Below are 17,536 nucleotides of genomic sequence, written 5' to 3' on the forward strand. Positions count from 1 at the left end.
CAGACTTGGTGTATAATGCAGTAAAACCTATCTTTTGCGGACACCAGTGGGACAAAAAAATTCTTCCGTAAAAGAGGGGTGACCATTAATCAGGAGTTTGAAATGCATACTTTTATTATACAAGGGTAAATTATTATTTGGCCCTAAAAGGGGGGGGGGTGACAGTATCTGGGAGGTGTCCGTTAAGAGGGGTTTTACTGTATAAGAAAAGAGTGAGTTAATTGTTTTCTCACTAACGCTCACTGACCTCCAAGGATCCCTAATTAAGAACAGGCGATTTTAAACCTTCGGTTCACGTGTTTAGGCGCATTGCTTAGGCATCATGAGCAAAGTGATTTTTTTTTTGAGGCCCTACCTGACAAATTCCGAAAATATCAAACAGTTGTCATTTTTGTGAGGCCGCTGTTCTGTTGAGGCTCCCGGGCCGTGTCCGATTGGGACCATGCGTTGGGACAGCACTGATCTGTGGTCAATAATCATTTTAAATCAGCAAAAAAATTTAAAAGTTGGCGACTCACAAGCTCGGATTTTTGGTTGGTTTCTAGATTCAAAATCCCCCCCCCCTCCCCGTTCAATAAATTTGATGTCAAAAATAAAACACAATAATAGAATTCTACCCCCTCCACCCTTCTTAGTCCTCTAAATAGTGGGCCACACATCGAGTAATTGTTATTGCCTCGAGCTGGAGCCCTGTCAGCACCACCCATGGGGAAAGGGGCGGGCAGGGGCAGTCTTAGGGCAGTGTGACCGGTACACTTGCACCGGGCGTCAAATGAGAAAGGGCGTCGAAACGCGTTAGATATACATTACTAGAAAAATATCTTTAAGATACGTGTTTGAAAAAATAACTGTAAAATATACATGAAAAATGACTGAGAGGAGAAAACAAATTGGAGGTTTGAGTGCATATAATATTACGGTTATTTTTCGAAAAGAAAAGAATCGACGGGCAGTGCACCTATATACGTACAGTACATAGCGATTTTGATCAGTTAAAAATACTCTCTTTCTCGAGCTTTTTTCGTTTATTCCTGCAGGAGATTTTGTGGGAGACGCAATTTCTTCCTCTTTTTTTTGTGCAGTAAAAAATAAAAATAATGGAAGAGAATCGCCCTCGGCCTCAGAATTCTTCTACTACCGAGAGCAAAAGTGTTTTCCGGTGTTGTGGGGAGTATTACAGGAATTCAAGGTGTCTTCTGATATGTTAAATATTTTGAGCCAGAGGCCTTTCATGCCTATTTCTTCCCGACTTGTATAACTTTTTATTAAAAACGCAGAATCGAATAGCCAATGCAGTACAGTATTTCGTAAAAACAATATTGAATAAATATTTGAAAAAAAAAAAACCAATGAATTAGAACCTATTTTTTGCTGACCATTTTAAATAGGGATCCTGTACTTGCGCCTCGTTCCTACTTGTCACACGAGGAGAAAAAAATGTGCTCACACGAGAAAACCCATGCACTTTGGAGCCCCCGATCACTGGCCAGACTCTATTAGTTCAACCAGGGGCAGCACGGTGGCACTGGGTGTGCTCTAGAACAGTGGTTCTCAACCTTTTATTGTCCATGGCCCCCCTTTCAACCATTTCTCATTCCTATGGCTCCCTCTTGCGAACATGAATAATTTTTTAACCCCCCCTCCCGTTTTCCATTAGAAGATAGTTATTCAAAAATTGTCTGAAGTATATAAATATGTTTGAATTTAATTTGATGAATTTTTAATTTATGAAAATAACGAAAAAGCAAAATAAACGTAATAGGAATACAGTAAAAAAAAATAGAATAAATTATTTTCAATCAATGTAAATTCTGCGCTTCAAGATAACACAAAGTCATGAAGCTACTGAACTGGATGAAATTTGTATTATTTCAAATTAGTTTATTTTTGTGTAAATGATTATGGTTTCGTTGAGAAAATGTCAAGTTGTAGCTTCCAAAATACGCATTCTTGTAGTGATAAAAATCGCAAAAAGTGGTAGCAAGCAGTTTTATTAATTTTATTATCTTCATGCGATTAAAAGTAGTATATAATGAGGGAGTAACCACACAGAAATGAATCACAATTGAAATGTTCAACCTTTCACATCGTTTTCAATATTGTATTAAGGATATAGGCTCATGTTATAGCCATACTATGAACTTAAAAAAACGAACTAAAATACGTGTGAAAAATTTTTAAATATTTGTTGGAAACATTCATTCCAGAGAAATCATGTGCGCAGTCACAGGGCCGGATTAACCATTAAGCAAAATAAGCACGTGCTTAGGGCATCAGTACTAAAGGGGCACCACCAAAAAGATATCATATGGTATTTTCTTTTTAATGCACGATTTTTTTTCAACATCCATCATCCGATAGAAGATCCTAAAATTGTAAGAACACTCGATTGTATAGTTGAAGATCATTATCACAAGAATGGCACGAAAGATGAGAATCTAATAATATTGCAAACTAGACTTCACATTATTGCCAAGTTTTTCGATTAGCTTTTCGCAATTTTCATAAAGTACGTCCAGGGCTGTCTTAACATCATCATACGCCCACATACAAAGCGATTTTTCTGAGAGAGGCACTACTACCTATAGCTAAACATTCCTACCTACCTACCTATTTGCATATTTACTCTTGAAAATCGGAACCAGATCTAATTGTCACTTGGTTGCCAGAAGTGCTCAGGTGGACCCACGCAGTAAACCAAGTTCTACAGAATAAGGACATGATTTTTTGTGGGTCATTAGTAGATCAACTGTGTAGTTTGATCCATAGAAGTAAAAGAAATGTTACCAGGTGTAAATTACAAACTTGACAATGTATCTAAACAAAAAAAATACCCAATATATATATATATAACGGTGAATCGCCAGAAATAAGATACCTATTGGCAGGGCCGCAACTAGATACTTGGTTAGCCGGGGCAACTACTCATTTAGGCACTCCCCCCCCCCCCTGTAATGCTGAAGGATAGGTTGAATGGTTGAATTTGCGCCCCCTTTTGTAATGCGCACATAATCCGTGTTTTCACTTATTTGTTCGATCATCCATATTGTCCGAATGTTTTTGTGGAAAGAAATAATTATTTTTTTTCTACATAAAATCGATTCTTGCAAATGTACGAATTTTGTTACGAAATTTTCGTCTCATAAAAAAATTTCATGCCAAAAAATGACAAAGAACTCTCTTATCTCTCTTTCATCATCTCATGAGTTGCCTGAAATTTCGAGATTAAATGGCAGCACCAACAGTATATAAATCAAGCCTCTGGAGAGAGTAGGACGTCAGCGGTCTCCGCCTTGGTAGTGCTGAGAACGGCGTCTCCCAATATCTTTCGTCGGAACATCACGTGACTCGGTGAAAACAAACATGATCCCCCTCAACTGTTATTTTCTTATGGCATAAATAGGAGTTTAAAACAATAAATGAAAAAATAATTTCAGCTTGGACGAGATAATTCCAAAATTAATGAAAGTTATAATTTCAGCATTAAAGAAAGATAATTTCAGCTTTAAAGAAAGATAATTTCAGCTTTAAAGAAAGATAATTTCAGCATTAAAGAAAGATAATTTCAGCATTAAAGAAAGATAATTTCAGCATTAATGGAAGAAAATATTCTAGAATTAATGTAAGAGATAATTACAGCATTGATAAAAGTGATAATTCCAAAATTAGTGAAAGAATTAATGAAAGAGATAATAATAAAATTAATGAAAGATAATTCCAGAATGATGGAAAAAGATAATTCCAAAATTAATGAAAAAGAGATAATTCCAAAATTAATGAAAGAGCTCAATTCCAAAATTAATGAAAGAGACAATTACAAAATTCACGAGATATAATTTCAGAATCAATGAAAGAAATAATTTCAGCATTAATGAAAGAAATAATAATCAATAAAGGAAATAAAATTCCAGAATTAATGAAAGAATATTCAAAAAATGAAGAAAAATCCAGAATTTATGAAGGAAAATTCAAGAAATTATGAAAGAAATGATTCCGGTATTAAATAAAAATAATTTGATCAGTAGTGTACGCGTCGCTTTACCGAGATTTACGCCCATTTCCGCCGCTAGATGCCGACAAATGCCTTATGAAATAAGTATATAAAAATAATACTACGTATATTAAATAAGTATATTAAAAAAACGTCGCTCCCCTAATTTTGATGTGCCTATGATCGACGATCGTCCACGGAGTTATTGGTGAAAAGGGCGAATATTGTGAACCATAGCTACTGTTTTTCAATTATTTTCCACAAACCTTTTTTTAAATAAATTTCAAAAAATTTTCTCAAGATGGTCGATCACGTGACCCACGTTGATGACGATACTAGATGGCAGCACTACCGATATTTAACTTCCGTGAAAATTATTCACTACGTCGTCATATAAAATTTTTTTTATCAAATGTCGTCCCGATTTTCTCTTTGGACATGAAGTTGTATTAGAAATGAATTTAAAAGAGAAAAAAATTAAGTCGCCAAATTACGGCGAAAATGTCAATTTTGGGACCAAACTAACCAAGATTTTTCTCTAGCTGCTTTCAATCCTCAAGTTTGAAAAGATATAGTTCGTTTGTGGATGATGATGATGCTAATTAACCACTAGTATTCAAATTATGCTGCTTCAAGAAGAGCCTTTTTATAAAAAAAATATCCAAGTTAATCAAACATGATCCAGAAAACACGCTCACTTTCCAAGCGTTATTATTTTTACCCCTCGTCTTTGGATCTTTAAGAGATTAGATACCAAAAATATGCCCAAAAAAAACACACACACAACTTTTCATTGTCAACATTTTTATATTTCCTTCCATAACGAAACGAGATTTGTAACAGCACCCTTAAAAAGCTTATTCTTTAGACATCACTCCTTATACCAAATAAATAAGAAAGATATTGTGTCTTCCACATGGCCCCCACATCCTGGACTAGGGCCCCTAGGCTGGAATCTTTTACGGGGGCCCCCCCCGACCAGACTTTCGCGGGCCCTTTTATGATGGATTTATAGCGTTAAAAAACAAAAATAATGAAAATCGTCCCGGGCCCCAGGGCTGGAGCCTTGCCAGCCCACCCCTTGTGGGGGCTATGGTCTTCCCGCACTTTATTATTTTATTTCTATATTCCATTCAGCCACTTAAAAATTATTTATTTCACTTGTTTCACTGATATTATTTTTTAAATTTAAACCTATTTTTAATTTTTCATTATGCCACTTTATTCATGGCTTTTATTTTATTTTATCACTTTTTTTTATTTATTTATTTTTTTATTCACTTCAAACACTTAAAAATTTATTAATTTCACTTTATTTTATTTTATCCAACTTATTCTATATGTTTTACTTTATTAATTATTCAAACTTTTATTCAAAAATTTTAATATTTTCTTTACTTTATTATCTTTTTCATTTTGTTTATATTTTAATCATTCAAAATTTTATTTTTTAATGTTTCATCGTTATTATATTATCTATTTGGTTTTATTATCTTTGTGCCAACATTTTATTTTCATTTCTTTATTTTTACCGTTATTATTTCATCTATATCGTTTTTTCACTATCTTTATTATTTTCATTGATATTATTTTTTTAAATTTAAACCTACTTTTAGTTTTTCATTATATCACTTTATTCATGCTTTTATTTTAACAATTCTATTTTTTATTCACTTCAAACACTTAAAAATTTATTTTGCTTTATCCAACTTATTCTCTATTTAATTATTCAAACTTATATTCGAAAATTTAATTTTTTTCTTTATTTTATCTATTTGATTTTATTATCTTAGTGTCATAATTTTATTTTAGCTTATTATTTCATTTATAGTTTATTTTTATATTCCATTCACAACCACTTAAAAATTATTTATTTCACTTGTTTTAGTTCACTTTATTTCCATTGATATTATTTTTTAAATTCAAGCCTTTCCAACTTATTCTATATTTTACTTTTATTAATTATTCAAACTTTTATTCAAAAATTTTAATTTTTCTTTATTTTATCTATTTGATTTTTATTATCTTAGTGTCATCATATTATTTTCATTTCGTTTATTTTTCAATCATTCAAAATTTTATTTTTTAATGTTTCATCGTTATTATATTATCTATTTGATTTTTATTATCTTTGTGTCAGCATTTTATTTTCTTTATGTTTTTATCGTTAGTATTCATCTATATATCGTTTTTTCATTATCTTTGTTATTTTATTTGTAATCATTCGATTTTTATTTACTTAAAATTGTTTATTTTGTCGTTTGAAGATTTTACATTTCTTAAATGATTTTATATATATATACAGGGTGATTATAAAAAAACTATTCCGGCATATCGCCCCTAACTATCATACCATTCACAGAAACTGAATGAAATTTTGGCATAAGGTATTTTGAGGTATGCGCTCAAGAATGATATGGAAAACAACAGTGTCACTCTAACAGTTACGGTTACAGTGAGAAAATTTCGAAAATATCAAATGGCAACACCAAGTTTTTTTGTATTGGAATGCGATCTCCATACTGAAAAACACTAAATAGCGTTAGAATGGCACCTGTAGCACGAAAATCCCCGGAGCTAGGCAAGGAAAAAGGACTTTGCCGTACACCAGAGCATTAATGTTCGTTTCATTCGTCACACCGTTTCTTCGGCTGAGATCCCACAAGGCCTGATTAGTCCTCCACAAGGTCATGTGGAAAACACAATAAAATGCTTTATTTTATGCTGCTTCTCTGTCCTTATTGGTTGTCCTCACTTTTAGCCTATCTACCGCCGGTGATTTTCATGCTACAGTTGCCGTTCGAACGCTATTTAGGGTTTTTCACAACGGAGATCACATTCCAATACAAAAAACTTGGTGTTGCCATTTGATATTTGCGAAATTTTCTCACTGTAACCGTAACTGTTAGAGTGACACTGTTGTTTTCCATATCATTCTTGAGCGCATACCTCAAAATACCTTATGCCAAAATTTCATTCAGTTTCTGTGAATGGTATGATAGTTAGGGGCGATATGCCGGAATAGTTTTTTTATAATCACCCTGTATATTAATTAAAATGTTATGTGAATAACCTTCACACATAGTTCAAAAAATGAGACAGACTACAAATTTATTCAGTTCGATTATTTATTCATATCAAGATATCGATTGCGTGCTCGATAAGTTTATACATTTGTCTGGAATTTAAATTAATTCCTTTTATCGTCGGTGTGTTATTGACAAAAACACGAATGTCATAAATTGTATTATATTTCGTGAAAAAAAACACCATCACCAAGAGGTTGGGAACGAGAACAGTTTCCTCTAAATTTGAAGCTGGGGTCGTCGTACACATTCAATGCAAGGCTAGATAAAGTGATAATTATAATCACGGACACATCGATGATCCCGATCAAGGCTTTCCCGGTCTCTTCACGGCTAAAAAATTTTCTCTGGGCCGGCACAGCGCTATCCTTTGGCACGTCTTGCATAACTCTGTACTTATCACGATCTCCACTGGAAGTAACAAATGCTAGCGGGATTTCAGCAATTAATATGATTCATTATGAAAAATCGACGTGGTCTTTCTAGTGTTAAACTGTATTTACGTTGAATTGGGTGTGAAAACCGTGTTTCTGACATGTCTCAATGAATAAAATTTTCATAACTTAATATTATTCATTTTATGAATAATAATATTCATTTCCTGCCTTTTTATGAAATATCAATGTTTCTTACATTTCTGCTGAAAAGATTTCTAATGTTTATCAATCCGGGAAGTTACTCCGACTTACGTGCTATAAAATATTATATCTGTATGCTTATTCGAGTTTTTTTTCGTGAATTTTACGTTCCTTAGTAGACATTGTTACCACGAGAGGCATGTTTTTTCGAATAGTGGTGAGAATAAGAAAAGGCTAAAAATAAACTAAAATAAAAATTCCGTTCGGCATATATACGCTCTAGCAAAGGAAAATCTCTATCTCCTCTGTAGCTTAGTGGTCAGAGCACTCGTCCGGCAATCGAGGGACCCGGGTTCGACTCCCGGTAGAGGCAGAGATGAGTTTTTTCCTTCCTTAAAAAATTAACATCTCAAATAATAAATATCTTCACAACATCCAGTCTTCCGTATATCTTGTATTAACAAGTGGAGAGCGACATTCATGTCATATAAAAATAAACTACTGTATCCGATATGACTGGTGTCAACTAAAGACATGACATTTTTACTTTTATTCTTTCTCGCACCAATTTTCTCAGAAGCATGCGTGTGTATTCAATAAAATAATAATACTTTTATAAAAAAAGGGATAAATAACATGAAAAAATGTTAAAACTCATAAAAATGATTCAAAAAAAAAAAAAAAAAAAATCCACAAGGAATTTTTAGCCAGCAAGACTTCAAAATGACAGTCCTTTTTTACTGTTTCTAAATCGCATGTTATATCGTGACTTAGAACGTGACCTACGTGAGTGACACTTATTACTTTCAAAGGGCACGCTTAGAATGACCAACTGAACACATTATTCGTCCCTAACTATTCAGTGTGAATCCATTGTTTCTTTCATAAAATTTCTCACAGTGAATGCTTTCCAAAATCAGTTTTTGGTTTCCAATCTTTAATTCCGACATATTCAATTTCTCGAGATGAACGAATTCTCAGCTGTTTTCTCTTATTCACACACACGCACACACGCTTCACTAATTTTAACATATTCTATTTCAAATGAAATTTGAAAAAAATTTAATTATGAGAAACATATATACCATCCCGAGAAAAATGCCTGTACCGACGATTAAAAAAATTACATTGTTATTAAGGGATAAATAAAATATTTATAAAATTAACAAAAAAATATAAAAAAACACAAGACAAAATTACTGATGTCAAATAAAAAAATAAACACAGAAAAAACACATACAAACACCTAAAAGGGGAAAAACCTATAAGACTAACCTAACCTAAACAAACACCTATAAGGGAAAATTCTTAGTTTATGATGAAAAATGCAAGAGAAACAAGACAAAATTTACGTTCACATAAAATTTCAAGATTTAAAAGATTTAACGAAATGAAATGATTTTTTCACCTGTTGTCGTAAAGTACTCCGGATATCACACTATGAAACGAAATGGGTTTTTTATATATATAAGTTATTCTCCTTAGATTATTTTCACAAATTCAACAAAATGGGATACAAGTCGTTCTTTTAGTTTTTCATAGATTTTCACAGTGGTTTCAAAGGATTCAACCTAAACTTTGCGCTAGTCAACTAGTTGATTTGTTCTCCCACCCCCCAAACAAGAGCGACAATAGAAAAGTTACAGTATGTAACTATGTAGTATGGATACAGATGATTGCAATATCCAAGATGGATAGACGAAACAAATGCAGAGATGTTTTGTTTATGGTGTATGGATGAGATGAATAATGGTTTTTCAAAACTAAATTGTTCAAATGGATAAAGTATTCACGTAATTTTCGAATGATGTTCAATATGATGAGACTTAATAAACCTCTTTTATTATTTCAATACATTAATTCCTTTTGACATATTTTCTTTGATTTCGTGATTTTTCCCCTTTTCAAATTACCGATTTTTGATTAAAAAAAAGACACAGGTGTATCATTTTCATCAACTTTTTTTAACAGAAAATACTTTAATTACCGTGAGCTAATAAAATATGAATTCGATTATTTTACTGTTCGTATGCTCATTCAAACTTTTCCTTGGACTCATCATTCGCGACGTTTCAAAGAATTATTTTCCGATAAAACTTGCATTTTCGATGAAAAGATTTTTCGTCGTGGTTTCTTCCTGCTATCTTTCTATTGTTTATTAACCTATTGCCAGCTTTAATGTTATAAAATATTATCTTTGTATATTTCTTCGTGTTTTTTTCATGAATTTTACGAGTCTCAGCAAAATTACATCGGTACTTGATAACTCTCATATCGAATTGTTGAACATCAACGCGATCGCGAAACCCCCATACCATTAAATACTCAATATTTCTCACCCATATGGGCGTTAATGCTGAGAGTAATACTTTGATTTAGACAAAATTTATCACTTTAAATTCACTTTGAACGTGTACGCCTGATGAAAAAAATTCATTACCCATACTAGACCGTTGAAAAAGACGATTAGGGCAACAAAATTTGGGCGTTCACTCTTACCTTCGAGAACTCTGATGTCCTATATTACCACACAATCTTGACCAATCGATGGGTTTGTAATCCAAGAATGTCGTTCAGAACGGGTACAAATTCAGGTGAAAAGACGGCATATATCATCAATATAGTGGAAGAGAAATTACATCAAGCACAAATATTATAGAAAGGCGTGTATTCAGTAAAATAATTATACTTTAAAATAAAAGAAATCATTGAAAATGATAAACAAGAAAAAAAATTGTAGAAAAAAATATTACAAATTTTAAAGAGGATGAAATACTGAGAGGTCTGGAACAAAAAGTGTGTGCCGTGCAAAAAGTGTCGATTAGGGGCCGTTCAAGTATTACGTCATCATCGATGGGGGGGGGGTGTTTCCGATTTTCTGACTTTTGATGGCATGGGGGGGTGGGGGGGGGGTTTGGATAATGCTTACGTCATCTACCACCCTTTATGAAAATATGAGTTAGGATTCAGAGAAGCACAGCTGATGACGAAATTTTGCTGACGGTGGTGGGGGGGGGGGTCAAAAATGGCTAAAAATATGCTTACGTAATACTTGAACGGCCCCTTATGACAATATAAGCATGAAAGGGAAATTTCCGTACTAGCGGCATTCTCTCCCTCCGAAAACAAATATCGTATTTCTCCGAATATTCGGATGACGATAAGGATAGGGCAGACCCACTTCTTATAAGCATCGGATGATCTTGGATTTGGAAATTTATTACGCGATGACTTAAGTGGTGTTTTTCCTTGGAAGAAAACTATGCAATTTCGTCGGCTTTTTGCAATTGATTGGATGGATTCAATTAGAAATCCAAGTGTAGTATACAGTGGAACCTCGCTACAACGATGCTCGATATAACGATAATTCCCTCTACAGCTAGTATATTTTTTCGAGATATTTTTTTCACGGTATATTTCTCGATGATATAATTATATTATCCTAAAATTATATACATATATACTAGGAGGGCTCTGCCCCCTGCCACCTTTGGCGGCCAACCCCCCCCCCCCACTTCTCTTCACAACATATCTTTATATCTTGTTTATTTTGTCCCACTTCATCAGCGTGCTATGGAAAGAGACGTGTGAAAGCACCAGCTTACTGAAGAAGCGAATTTTAATAAAAATAATGATAAAGCAACAAAAAACAAATGAGATTCATCAAGCACCCCCAGAAACTGGGGCCCCAGATTCAATTCGCTGAATTTTAGTGGGCCCACACTGGATATATCTCGGGCTACCGATGTGTTGCAAATTTTACAATGTTAAACAACAAAAATCAATGAGATACATCCAGGGGCCCCGAATTAGACCCTATCAACATTCCCATGGAGTACTGACCTGGAAGCTTGTCGGACACACCCCTGTAAGGGGCCACGAAAATTTTTCATTTTTTTCAATTTTGCAACGAATAAAATCCAGGGCCCCACATCCATTAGCGGGAACACAATACGCAGATTTTTAGTGGGGAATCCAGACTGGATTTATCTCGGTCTTCCGCTGTTGCAAATTGTTCTAATGTTAAAAAACCAAAAGAATCAGATTCATCCAGAGCCCCAAAATGAAACTTGTAAACATGGGGCCCCGGACTTGGAAGCTTGTCGGTCATCCCCCACTGCGAGTGCCATGAAAAATTTTCATTTGTATTCGTTTTACCAATGAATAAAAGCTAGGGCCCCCAATCAGTTGCCCGTTGTATTCGCATACTTTTAGTGGGGCCCCAGACTGGCTTGATCTCGGGCATCCGCTGTTGCAAATTCTACAACAGAAAAGAATGAGATTCATCCAGGGCCCCCAAAATGAAACGTGTAAACATGGGGCCTCCGACTTGGAAGCTTGTCGGTCATCCCCCGCTGTGATTGCCATGAAACATTTTCATTTGTATTCGTTTTACCAACGAATAAAATCCAGGGCCCCCAACCAATTACCCGGGACACCAATTCGCATACTTTTAGTGGGGCCCCAGACTGGCTTGATCTCGGGCATCCGCTGTTGCAAATTCTACAACAGAAAAGAATGAGATTCATCCAGGACCCCCAAAATGAAACCTGTAAACATGGGGCCCCCGACTTGGTGACTTGGGAGCTTGTCAGTCATATCCCGCTGCGAGGGCCATGAAACATTTTCATTTGCATTCGTTTTACCAACGAATAAAATCCAGGACCACCCACGCAATTACCCGTGACCGAATTCGCAAATTTTTTGGAGCCCCCAGACTGGATATATCTTGTGCTTTCGCTATCGCAAATTTTTCAACGTTAAAGCAGCAAGAAAACAATGAGATTCATCAAGGGCCCCTGGAAATGGAAACTTTTAACTTTCCCATGAAGGTATACGTACAACCCCCCCCCCGGGTACCCCGACCATGTGTGTTGGGAGCACTGTTGTTATATGTATATTATACATATACATACCTCTCGGCATGACCCCCCCCCCCCTCACAAGGGCAGAACGATTCTTAACACTTTTTGATTTTTCACACTATAAATTAACTACAGAGGGGCCCTGAAAAGCTGGTTTGGGGGTTCGCCATCTAAATTCCAGCCCGAGGGCCGTGCTGTAGGATATGGGAGCCTCTCGGTACATGCACATAACATGGTCCCGATGGGTCAAATGGGTCCCAATATGTGCTAGAGTTAAATGAATACTTGACCCAAAATCGTAACCGACTTCCGTAACACAAAAACGTAACAGATTTCCGTCACTCAAAAACTTCACCCACTTCCGTGACTTGGTTGCTTAGCAGCAGGCCCTTTTCGAGTTTGCGATTTTATATTATAGAGTAGATATAAATGAAGCAACGTGTAATAATCACCCACGTCCATCAAAATAGGCAGTGGAGGACAATACATTATTATCCCAATGTGATTTCGGTAGTTCCTTATGAAGTACGGCTTAAAAAGAACTTCAATAAACTAATTAGAATGCTGAAATATCTTTCTGAATAACATTTACACGCTGAAAAATATATTTTAATTATAGAAATAACTCTTCATATTACTCTTATTTTCCATCCTCCCCATTTAAAAAAAATAAAAAAAAGTATCTAGCTGATAGCCCCGCTAACACCTTCCGTTTTTAACGTTAAAGAATGTGAAAAAAAAAACAACAACAAATGTTCTGCACGTGCATTACATGGAGGAAAGAATTAGTAAAACTGAATTGCGTTGCCACCGCCGTTGAACAAAAAATTCAGTAAATGTATAGTAGTAGTTGTATACCCCAAGCTTAATTTTGATTGGTCAGTGGTCGATCGGCCAAAGGGAAAAATCGATTTTCCCTGTGTAGAAAGCGATTTCTTTGATTTTCCCTCTTTCACGTCACGTGACGTTAAGGAGTGAGCCTACGAATAATTCCTTGGTATCGTTTTTCGGATTATTCTTAACGTCATGCTTATAATTCAGATCGGATGAGAATAAGCATGAGCAGGTAGTACAGCCCCAGTCTTCCTTATCACAACTATGAGCCGGCGCCCAATCGTAGTAACCACCTGGCATTGCATTGAACCTGCCGACTTTTCCATCAGCATGTTCCAGATGTCGGCAAACCATTGGCGTCGTCGTTGAGCTGACCACAAAGAGGTGCGTTTCCAAAATCAAAATGTTTCAGAACTGCTTTCGGACTGTTTTGTTTGAGTACATACACATCACGAGAGAAAATTGCCGCGAAGAGGGATGGGCTGTTTACTTTAGCTACCATCATCATCGTGAAAGTCCCGACATTGAGTGATAGAACTATTGTTTGCTTAGGGAATCCGCATTCACAATGGTCACTTTGGTGGTGTAAACAGTCATTAAACCTAATAGAGACATATACATATATACATAAAGTAGTGAGTGCCATAAGAAGAGAAAGAAATTTCTCTCTCATTACAAAGTTAAAATGTCATTGCAATTTACATGTGTCAAGATATATATATATATATATATATATATTACGATACAAATACAACCCCTAATAATTATTAACAACACATTAAAAGGCATTCAAATTCATAATGTGATTAAATAATCCAAATACTTCGAAAACAAGTACTATACACACGTGTTTCTAACATTTAAAAAAAATTCTCACTCTTCCATTATTATTCGTCATCACAGAACCATTTCAATACTCTCTCGGTGAGAGAGGCAGGGTATTCAACAGCTGTTCGATATATATCGGTGCTTTCTACATGTGCGATGCGAGTGCGGCGTGGTCTGAGATCATACCTGCTATGAGTGGCCTCAGTCGATTGCTGTACAGGCCCACACTGTGGTTCGTCATCACCTACATTACTGGATAATGAAACATCCCTTACGTTATCGGAGTAAGATTATGCTGCATCAGCTCCTTGGGGCGTTTGTATCGGCCGACAAAAAGATTGTAAATATTCCCACGGCAGAATCTTTGTCTCATCCGATTCAGTATCGCACTCCTCCCTTTCTGAAACCATTGAAGAACTAGATTCCGCATCTTGGTTTGTTTCGAGGGTTTCCTCATTTTCTACAGTGTCAGGGCCCTCTCTCACCTTTAAAAATGTCCTATCCAGTGAAGCCTTAGTCAACCTATCTGAGTGAACTTTCTGGACATCTTTTCTATCTTCAGTGTGTTTTATCTCGAAGAGAACAGGACTCAATTGTTTTTCAACCCGATAAGGACCCTTAGAATAACGCGCCAGTTTGCGCCCCTGGCCCTTCTTCACTTGGGGCGTATACAAGTATACGAGATCACCTATTTGAATGTCTTTGTCTATGGAATGCTTTGCTCGTTGTTGTTCTTGTTTTTCAGCCGCTTCTTCGAGGTGTTGCCTTACTATCTCGTGCGCACGTTGCATTCTTATCTTAAGGGTCTTAATATAATCTTCGTAATCGAAATAACCCCGAGCAATTTTCTCCTTTAAAGTGAGGGTCGCAATGAATTTCTTAAAAAGAAATTTTGAGTTCTTACCCTTCAAATAGCATTGAAATTAACAGAAATCGACTATAATTACATATAAAGGTATTTTATTTTGAAATTTTAATTTCTGTTTTTTTACATTAAAAAATATTTTTTTCGTCTGGGGGGGGGGGCGCATGAACCCCCTTAGCTCCCCTCCTGCGTACGTTTCTGATCCCAACAATATGCGTTAAAAGGTAGGGGGCAGTGCTGACGAAATTTTGCTGACGGCGGGGGGGGGGGGGGGGGTCAAAAATGGCTAAAAATTTTCTGACGTAATACTTGAACGGCCCTTAAGGGTGGGAGTACCGTCAAAAAGAATGGGTACACCCAGACACGGCTCGAGGGTCCAAGAGAAGAAGGAACCTCACAAAAAATAGATCTGGTTGAAACTTTAGATAATTTGCCTAATAGGGAGGGCCTCAGAAAAATCATTTGGCCTGGAGGCCCGTCAAAGATCCCAGCACAGGCAGCGTTGGAGGATGTGTGGGACCTCTTATACACTTATATTATGTCACGGGTTCTCAAACTTTTTCCACCCGAGGCACGTCTTTTTCTAATCATCGCTGATCCGCGGCTCCCCAGAGCAGTTTAACAGTCTCTTCGGAAAACCTTTTCAGGGTGCCGCGGCACACAGTTCGATAACCCCTGCAATATGTATTTGCATCACTTTCTGTTTTTAATGTAAGCTTCTCCATTATTCTGAAACCACTTTACTCAAATACAAATACAAATACAACGCCACAACAGGCAAATTGCCCAACGAGGTGGCTGACTTAAGAACACATGGATCCCCGAGCCATGTTTTGGAGGCCCTACCTACTACTGCTACACCACACATGCACCCCCCCCCCCCCGCGGAACCGCCAACGAATCGGTACATGCGGGAATGTGCGTGTACGTGTAGTGAAACCTGACGTGAAGTTTTTTTGTTTCTCTGTAATGCTTGTTATGCGTAGTGCTGCCATCTGCCACCAGTTTTTCTAACTATGAGTGAAGTGTTATGATTGAATGATTTATCGTTGTAGGACTGTTGCTCTCTGTGGCGAGACTTTTTAACGGGGAGATCGGCTCGCATTTGCGCCTTGAAGTTGGGAACCACGTGACCCGCAACGTTACTGTGTGGTATTGGTTGTCAATTTAAATGATATCGGAGAACTTGAAACGCGAATTCAACCAAATTATCAACAATCCAATCCAATCATTGATTAAAAACTGTAAAATACATACGATAGAACTATTCGATTTCAGAATACGCATTAGCATGGTTTTAAAGAATTGATGATCAAAACCATCATTGATTAATGATTAAACCCATTTTCCACCACTTTATTTCGGTTTATAATAGAATTTCACAGTTCTATGTAAATATTATGAGGGGGGGGGGGGGCAAGGCATTTGTTCCAAGAGACATTTTTAATTCATTACCTTCAAAAAACATTTTAAATCTACAGAAATTGGAAAAATATATCACGTAAACGTATTTTCTATCAATATTTTAATTTATTCAAAAAAATAATTTTAATTTTTGTTTGTATTGGGCAGGGCCGTCTTTAGAGCATCATGGGCCGCAGGGCCAAGCGATTTTTCTGAGATTCCCACTTGGCAAATTTTCGAAAATTTTAACTGGTTCTCATTTTTGTGAGGCCCCCAGGCCGTGCCCAGGTGGGCCCATGCATTAAGACGGCACTGGTCTTGGGGCAGACACGGGACCCCTATACCCTCTCCTGCATAGGTTTGTTACATTTTACTGTAGTGGAAATTTTACCACTACTACAAAAGTAGGTTGAAGAACGGGCTATCGCTAAAATCCAATGGATTCGAAAAAAACGGGACACCCTACTTCAAAAAGGGACGTGTGGTCAGGCGAAAATATATGTAAATGTTATGGTCTGTACAGAGAAATGACTCGCATACTTTGAGCAACACCAATCATTTCTGACTTCCGGCGTCCCTGTCCTTATCCAACATGATATAATACCATCGCGAATACATGAACTTGACATGCCGAATGTTAAATGATTAATTATCTCCATGAAAATAAAAACTACATTAGTTATTGAGGGAGATGATTCCGAGACTATATTGATACGGCACTCACCACCAAATCTTTCGGACCCATCTCAGTCCTGATCGTCCATAATCATCACCAGATTTCCTCTCTCGATCTCTATCTCGTTTCGACCTCTCACCTCCTTCTGAATTCGACTATGGGGGGGGGGGGGAAAGACCCCGTTTTTAGCAGCGTGTCACCTTATATAGGCCCGATGGTACCAGCGGTTCCTCAGAAGAATTGCTTCTCTGAACTTACCGGTTACCTTTATGTCGGTGCTCTATTATTTCGAGAGATCGTCGAGGCGCTAGAAACTGTAATTACACCGTCTGCGTCTGGCAGTGTTACATTAAAAATGGTGACAAACGTGAAGAAAGCTAACATTACAAAGCTGATAATAATTTATTAC

Source organism: Pholcus phalangioides, unplaced genomic scaffold (assembly GCF_987345545.1).
Source record: "Pholcus phalangioides strain wild (caught in Gottingen) unplaced genomic scaffold, Ppha-v1.0 ptg000008l_1, whole genome shotgun sequence".
Taxonomy (NCBI): domain Eukaryota; kingdom Metazoa; phylum Arthropoda; class Arachnida; order Araneae; family Pholcidae; genus Pholcus; species Pholcus phalangioides.